Source organism: Lontra canadensis, unplaced genomic scaffold, assembly GCF_010015895.1.
Source record: "Lontra canadensis isolate GAN:19392208 unplaced genomic scaffold, GSC_riverotter_1.0 scaffold65, whole genome shotgun sequence".
NCBI lineage: Eukaryota > Metazoa > Chordata > Mammalia > Carnivora > Mustelidae > Lontra > Lontra canadensis.
The window spans coordinates 5854108-5862498 of record NW_022631059.1 but is presented as its reverse complement, the minus strand read 5'-3'; positions in this window follow the sequence as shown (position 1 = coordinate 5862498).

The window sequence follows — 8391 nt, the reverse complement described above, 5'->3', positions numbered from 1 at the left end:
CACCCGTCTGGATTTTTATGTTTTTAACCTGAGGGCTCTGCATTAAGAAGCTGGGTTGGGTTCCCCGCCCCCCCTCTCTTCTAGACATAAAAGCGACCTAACCTCACCCTCGTCCGTATCACGATCCCAGGTGTCTCAAAATGTGTTTATGCATTCACAGTAATTCCACTCAAAATTAAAGCAGGATTTTTTTGGAGTGGAGGCGGGGGGTGGGGAATAGGGTAGGGGTGGGAGCTGGAGAAGAACGAAACAGACCCTGCAGCTCTTGAGCAGGAGGGAGGCAGAGAGACAGGTGTGGAAACAAGGCTGAGAGCCCTCGCGCTCCATCCGCGTAGCCGAGGAGCCCGCCGGTTAACCCGCACGGCAGGACGGACAGAAGACAGCGGCAGACCCATGCCCACGAGGGAGCCTGAGCAGTGACAGAGGCAGGGCTTCGAATGGGAGGGATCGTAAAATAAGTGCTGTGGGGGCGGTGGGCTGCAGTCTGTCCACGGGGAACCTGCCCCATGGGTCTCCTCCTCAAACCTCAAACACACACGAACGCCCACCTCCCACGGGCACGTGCGCGACAGACGCCGAGGCTCGGCTTGACGCGGGTCAAAGCGGGGCGCGGGGGAACCTTGAGCGGGAGCGATCGGGCGGCTGACAGCCGAGATGCCGGGGGTCAGCGAGCGTGAGAGAAGCCGCCCGGCCTCCCACCGCCTCCGCCATCAGATGCGGCGAGATCTAGCCACGGGGGCGCGGGTCCCAGAGCCGCACGGTAGCCAACAGTGTTGACCCGGGATCAATTCCGGTGAAATTGCACAGAATAAGATCTTCTTTAGACAAGTGGGGTGCGGCAACACGAACTTAAGTATATATAAGAAGGACTCAAAGGGCACTCACCAAACTTCTTTACTTATTTTTTATTTATTTTTCTTTCTTTCTTATTCACCAAACCTCTTAATCGTGGTGACTTCTGGGGAGAAGCTAGGCAGTTTCTACTCTTTAATAAGTGTGAGTTCGGCCATCCCTTGTAGGCGACCTTAGGAGGACTTGGGCCCTCTCTGCATTACTGGGGTGTGTCCTTAAACTCCTTGCAGCATTTTGGAAACTAAATGAAGCACCGTTGTCTTTTTGGACACAACACTGCCCCTTCTTGCTTTTATTTATTTATTTTTTAAAAGATTTTATTTATTTATTTGACAGACAGACATCACAAGTAGGCAGAGAAGCAGGCAGAGAGAGAGGGGAAGCAGGATCCCCACTAAGCAGAGAGCCTGATGTGGGGCTCCATCTCAGGATCCTGAGACCATGACCTGAGCCAAAGGCAGAGATTTAACCCCCTGAGCCACCCAGATGTTCCACCCTTCTTACCTTTACACCAGGCACACACCTGTGGGATTCTTCGAGTCCCGTCGATCCTATGGGATCTGAATCCTCACATGACCTGGCCGGGAAATGGCCTGTGGGTGGCTTTTGCTAGGGCCATTGGCCGTATTAAAAGGTGACTCAATCAGGCCAGGTAATTAATGGTTCTGTCTTAAAACAAGTGGTTTGGCAGCGGGTGTCAAACTCTCGCCCTTGAGCGGCTGACCTGGCCCTGGAGGGCAAGGCTTAAAGCTCCGGGTGCCTGGGATCCCTCCAGTGGGCAGTGGGGAGTCCCGCGCCCCTTCCCAATGTCCCATCCCTTCTCTTTCCTTCTTAGTAACACCTGCCCTGTCTCAGGATGAGGTTCCCGGTTGTCTGGGGATCTCAGGCCTCCCCGGTAAGCTCTGCTCGAGGACGGACTTTGCTGCTCGGCCTTGCCAGCCTCCCCCCAGCCAGAGCGGGCACCCCAGAGGCACTTGGAGGGCAGTGGGCGCGTGCTCCAAGGACGAGCTCGGCCACCACCCTGCAGTTCAAGACAAGCCTCATATTTACCAAACACCCACCATGGCAGAGGGCCGTGCTCTGCGAAGATAACAGGAGGCGTGTTTGTGGGTGGGAATCCGGAGCTCCTGACCCCATCTTAGCTACTAGCTCAGGAGCCCGGCTCCTGCTTAGGACATCCCAGGGCCTGGGGCCCCCTCTCCCCCCTCAGCTTCCTGTAAAGAGCTGGCAGTCCTTTGAGGCCCTCAGGACCGCGGTGTTGCCACCGGTGGAAATCAGTCTGGTCCCTGAACTAGGCCAGACTGCCCTCCAGAGGCAGCACCCCGTTTCTTCCCAGCGCCACCCCTGTAAATGTTGAGGAAGTTGTGTCATCCTTCGCCAAGGTCTGTCTCCCACTGGCAACAGTAGGGCCCCAAAGACGGGGGTTTTGGCCTCCGTCTGGTTGACCAGGAGCTTCCCACCACAGGGCCTGGCACGTTGCAGGCGATGGGTAGATATATGTGGAATGAAGGAATGCAAAAGAGACAACTCGAGGCAGAGATAAGGAATCACAGGGTGGAGGGGACCTTGTGGGTGCGGGTGGCTGGGAAGGCCAGCGGGAGAAGGTGACATATAGGGCTGATACGAGGTCCAGGGAGAGCCAGGCTTTGCTGGGAGTGGTTGCCTTAGAAACCCGTGGATGCTGGACACGCCACAGAGTGACCTTCCAAACTCAAAGCCTGCCCTTCCGGTGCTCCCCGGGGGCTTTGCAGAGAGCGCTCCTCACTTTGCCGGCCCCCCAGATGCCAAGGGACAGGGAACGCCTCACCCCGTGAAGGGGTCAGCCCTCACGATGGCCGCTTGGTACTCCCCCCTCTCCACCGTCTGACTGAAGCCTTTCCTGGTGGAATTTGGGTCGGGTACTCACCCTGGGACCCTGGCCGCCCCCCTCAGCAGGGCTGTGGAAACTGGACCCCACCCCCCCTTCCCCCTGAGCTGCCTTTTCAAGGTGCACAGGCTGACCCCTGGTTCTGCCCAGATCTTGTCGGATTTCCTCTCTGTGGTTCCAGAACTTTCTCTTCCCCTTCAGTTACATGGGAGATCTTCACACCTAGAGGTGGGATGCCGAGGAGGGTAGGAGGGGATAGGAGAACGTGGGCGGGAGACTTCCACCAGAGGCCTACCCATGGTGGGGGCAGGATAGCAAAGCACCCAGAGGGTTTCTCTCGTGTCCGTGCCCCCGGCCCTCCTTCTCCTGCGCCAGGCACTCTGTGGGCTGCTCTCATAGAAGAACCTGAGCAGAACATTCTTCTGGGAGGCTCTGATGGTCCTTCGACAGAAGGGGAAACTCTCGTCCCTCCCCGCTTCTCTTCCTTCTGTGGATGCTTAGAGGCCTACATCGTCTGTCCTCAAATGTATCCAAAACCATAATTCCTAATTCGTTTCCTACTCATCCGCCCCTTCCTGCCTCCAGTTCACGAGCGCCTGCTTGGTGGTGGCGTACAGAGGACCCCCAAGGACAGAGAATGTCAACGTTGTTGTCTAAGGACCTCTTTACCTGTTGGGGTTTTTTAAAGATTTATTTATTTTATTTATTTGGGGGGAGTTGAGAGGGAGGGAGACAATCCCTGAGCCCACTCCCTGCTGAGTGTGGTGCCCTGCCCCGGGCGCCAGCGCATGACCTGAGCCAAAACCATGACTAAGAAACTTAACCGACTGAGCCACCCAGCCTCCCTAGACCTCTTTACATTTTCAAAACTTATTGACATTCTCAAGAAGGTTTCGATGATGTGGGTTATCAATATTTACTGTATAGGGAATTACTGAGACATTTAAAAATTTTCCTTTGAGAGGCACCTGGGGGCTTAGTTCGTTAAGTGTCTGACTTTTGATCTCAGCTCAGATCTCGATCTCAGGGTTGTGAGTTCAAGTCCCACACTGGGCTCCATTTCTGGGTATGGAGCCTACTTAAAAAAAATTACTTGAAAGTCACAATAAACCCATTATGTATTTTTTTTTAAAGATTTTATTTATTTACTCGACAGAGAGAGATCACAAGTAGACAGAGAGGCAGGCAGAGAGAGAGACAGAGAAGGAAGCAGGCTCCCCACTGAGCAGAGACCCCGATGCGGGACTCGATCCCAGGACCCTGAAACCATGACCTGAGCTGAAGGCAGCGGCTTAACCCACTGAGCCACCCAGCGCCCCTAAACCCATTATGTATTAACTGGAGAACATTCTATGGAAAAAAATAACCATATTTTCCAAAATTGAAAAAAAAAGTCTTGTGAGGATAGAGGTACTGTTTTGTTGTGTTCTGTTCTTTGCAGTCTGCGACTTCCCTGTAATATCTGGCTTAATGCAAGGCAGACCGCATTCTCACATCTGCTCTGTCTTCAGTCTGTGCTGCTATCGCACACCACGTAGCCTGTGGAAAATTCCACTGCACAGAGTGAGAGAGGCAAATGACAGGTTACAAAATAGTCATGACCTCATGACCCTCTGAGAAGGACTCGTGTGCTGAGACAGGCTCTAAGCACACCCCCTGGGCTGGTGATGGGCAGGGCAGGAGGGTCAGAGGGGGCTGAGGGGTCACCAACCAGCCTTCGGGACCCTGCAGCCCATGCAGCCTCCTCCTCAGCCTCCCCTGACTTCTTCCCTCCTCGTCTTCCTCCCTGGACTTCCTCTTCCCGTTCGTCTGTGTGGCCCCAGAGCTTTCCCTGGAGGCGCAGTGTCTCAGCTGAGCTCAGACTTTTCAGAACCTGAAGCCTGATGTTCCAGTCTTCACTTGGTGTGTGGCCTTGGGCGAGTTATAGAGCCTCTCTGAGCCTCATCCGCCCCCTCTCAGTGGTGAGGGAGCTGAGATCTGACTCATGGGAGCAGTGTAGAGTCAAAGAGATTTTATAGTTAACTAGTCGACGAGTACGTGTGATGTGGCTTCTCCCCAGTGCAGGGAAAGCACAAACACATTCTTCAGCCCTCGAGGATTTTATAGTTTAGAGAAAAGGTGAGTTTTCATTCATAAAACGAATATTCATCGACCACCTCCTACGTGCCTGACCCTGGGTCACAAACGTAAAGCACCAGAGTTCATATTATGAAATTCTATGCAGCAGTTTAAAAATGCGGTATTACAACGTGGTTAGAAGCTTCAAGGGGTGCCTGGGTGGCTCAGCTGGTTAAGCGTCCCATTCTTGATTTCGGCTCAGGTCATGATCTCAGGGTCGTGGGTTCAAGCCCTGTGTCAGGCTCTGTGTTCAGCATGGAGCCTGCTTAAGGTTCTCTCCCTCCTTCTGCCCCACCAGCATTCCCACTCACCTGGGCTCGCTCGCTCTCTCTCTCTCACTCTCAAAAAAAAAAAAAAAAAAAAAGATTTTAGGGGCATCTTGGTAGCTCAGTTGGCTCAGCATCCAATTCTTGATTTCAGCTCAGGTCTTGATCTTAGCATCATGAGTTAAATAAATAGATCAATCAAGTATGTTTCTTTCTTTCTTTTTTTTTAATTAATCAATTTTTTTTTAGTTATCTCTATACCCCGTGTTGGCCTCGAACATGACACTGAGATCAAAGTTGCATGTTCTACTGAGCCAGCCAGGCACCCCTAAGATAGATAGATAGATAGATTTTTAAATTATTTAATAGCAGAATCAGGGGGAAGGACAGAAGGAGAAGCAGACTCCCTGCTGAGCAGGAGCCTGACATGGGGCTTGATCCTACGACCCTGAGATCATGACCTGAGCCCAAGGCAGACGCTTAACTGACTGAGCCACCCAGGCACCCCCCCCGAAGATATATTTCTAAGTGGAAAAAGCAAGTTGTCAAAAGATAATATATGAACAGGAATATATGACACCATTTATTTATAAAGCATTTAAACAAATATTTTTTCTCTTAAATATCTAATGTTTAGATGTTAATTTGAAATCTAATTTCCCTTATATAGTTTAAAGCAGTAGTGTGTTTTTATCTTGTATATCTGAGTGTCAATTACAAATATAATTAAAGACCTCATATAAATTAAGACAGACTAAGGGTGCCTGGCTGGCCCGGTCTGAAGGCTGTGTGACCCTTGATCTAGGGGTTAGAGGGTGTGAGTTCAAGCCCCACGTTGGACATGACACTTAAAATAAAATTTTAAAAAAAGAAAGCAAAAATTTAAAATAGACTTACAAAGTACATTATTTAAAATATGTTATTACAGGGACATCTGGGCGGCTCAATCAGTCGAGCATCTACCTTCGGCTCAGGTCATGATCCCAGGGTCCTGAGATCAAGCCTCATGTGGGGCTCCCTGCTCAGCTGGAAGCCTGCTTCTCCCTCTGCCTGCCGCTCCTCCTGCTTGTGCTCTCTCTGTCTCCCTCTCCGACAAATAAATAAATAAAATCTTTTAAAAATTATATTACAAAAGTCATCACTATACTTAAAATTAAACTTTTCCTAACACGTCAGTCACATAGGGTCAATCACGTCCTTGTCATTTTCATACTTGCTTTAATTACTTTCTTCCTAGGGGTCAGTTATATTATTATATTCACTTTTTAAAAATTGAATACAATTCAATAAAGCACAACATCTTAAGTGTGTAGCTCAACCCACAGTCACAGGGTAAATACACTCCTGGAATCAGTACTCGGATGAAGACCTAGAACATTCTGTGACCTCTCAAGTTCCCCTCACCCTATTCTGACTTCTACCACTATTGATTAGGTCCCTTGTCCTTGAACTTTAACCCCCACAGGATATACTTTGGTGTCCGGCTTCTTTTGCTTTAATGTCGTGAGATGCATGCAGACTCTCGTGCCGAGTGGTGGGTCTTGTGTCTTCCTTGCCGTGTGGAACTCCACTGTGTACGCGTACCTCAACGTATTTATTCATCCCACTGTTCACAGACACTTGGGTTATTTTCAGTTTGGGGTTGTTATAGACAAAGCTGCTCAGAACATTCTTGAACATCTCTTTTTGTGGACGTACATTTTCATTTCTCTCTGGCAAACACCCAGGGATAGAATTGCCAGGTCAGAGAAAGCCTACTGCCTCTGCGTGTCGTCCTTTCTTCCTTTTTTTTTTTTTTTTTTTTTTGTAGGGTTTTTTTTTTTTTACATTTTCTTTTTTTTTTTAAGATTTTATTTATTTATTTGACAGACACAGATCACAAGTAGGCAGAGAGGCAGGCAGAAAGAGTGGGGGGAAGCAGGCTCCCTGCTGAGCAGAGAGCCCGATGCAGGGCTTGATCCCAGGACTCTGGGATCATGACCCAAGCCTAAGGAGAGGCTTTAACTCACTGAGCCATCCAGGCGCCCCTTAAATTTTATTTTTAGTAATCCCTACACTCAATGTGGGACTCGAACTCATAACCCCAAGATCAAGAGTTGCATGCTCTGCCTACTGAGCCAGCCAGGCCCCCTTGAGTCTAGATTTCTTGTGGGTTTTCAGGTATGCAGGTAAAAGCTGAGACCAAGGCTACACTTACAGTGATCACCAGATCCCCCTTGAGAGGCAGGGGCAAGGACGGAGAGAGACCTGGAACTGGGAATGGTGATCCAGTGAGACAAGAATCTTACCTGCAGCCTCTCACATTTTTTTTCTCACCAGACAAATATACTCATGTATTACTATGCAATGGAATTTGAAAAATAACTCAATTGTTTGACACTCCATCTTGATCACAGAGGGACCAAGACTTCCACTTCCGGGGCTGACCAAGCAGCTTGGAGGGGAATTGTCTCCACTGCCGGCTGTGAACAACTGGAAATTGAACAAAGTACATGAGCCCTTTTCAGACAGCGGCCAACCAGTGTCCCGGACCGTGCTCCCTGAATGGGAGGCCGTGATGTGTGCTCCACGAGCATGGAGCTTTCCGCCCAGAGGTGCCTCCTGGCTTGGGAGGCAGGGCAGGGAAAGCAGAACAAGGCTGAGGAAGCCAAGAGGAGGCAAGCCAGTTCCCTGGGTGTGTGATGTGTGCAGCTGCCTATCGTCCCACGCCTAGAAGGTCCTTGCGCTTGGGCTTCTACCTTGCTACTATCTTGGAAAATCGTAACTTTTTTTTTTTAAAGATTTTATTTATTTATTTGACACAGAGAGATCACAAGTAGGCAGAGAGGCAGGCAGAGAGAGAGGGGGGGGAAGCAGGCTCCCTGCTGAGCAGAGAGCCCGATGCGGGGCTCGATCCCAGGACCCTGAGATCACGACCCGAGCCAAAGGCAGAGGCTTTAACCCACTGAGCCACCCAGGTGCCCCGAAAATCGTAACTTTTAACCAGGACCTGGATTTTCCTTTTGCACCAGACCTGGAGAATTCTGTAGGCAGTCCCGGGTGCCCGAGATGAGAGTCAGGGAGGCTGAGTTGGTTAGAATAAGAGGAAATGGAGAGGAGGGAGCAACTCCGAGAAGTCTAGAAAACTCAGGGGACCCCCTCCACCGAGTCTTTGTTGGGGTGTCCTGATGGTTACTTGCAGGTGTCAGCTTGATCCGGGTAACTGTTCGCCCAGACATTTGGTCTAACATCCTTCTGGTTGGGTGTGTGAGGGTGTTTCTGGGTGAGATCAGCATTTGAATGGGTGGG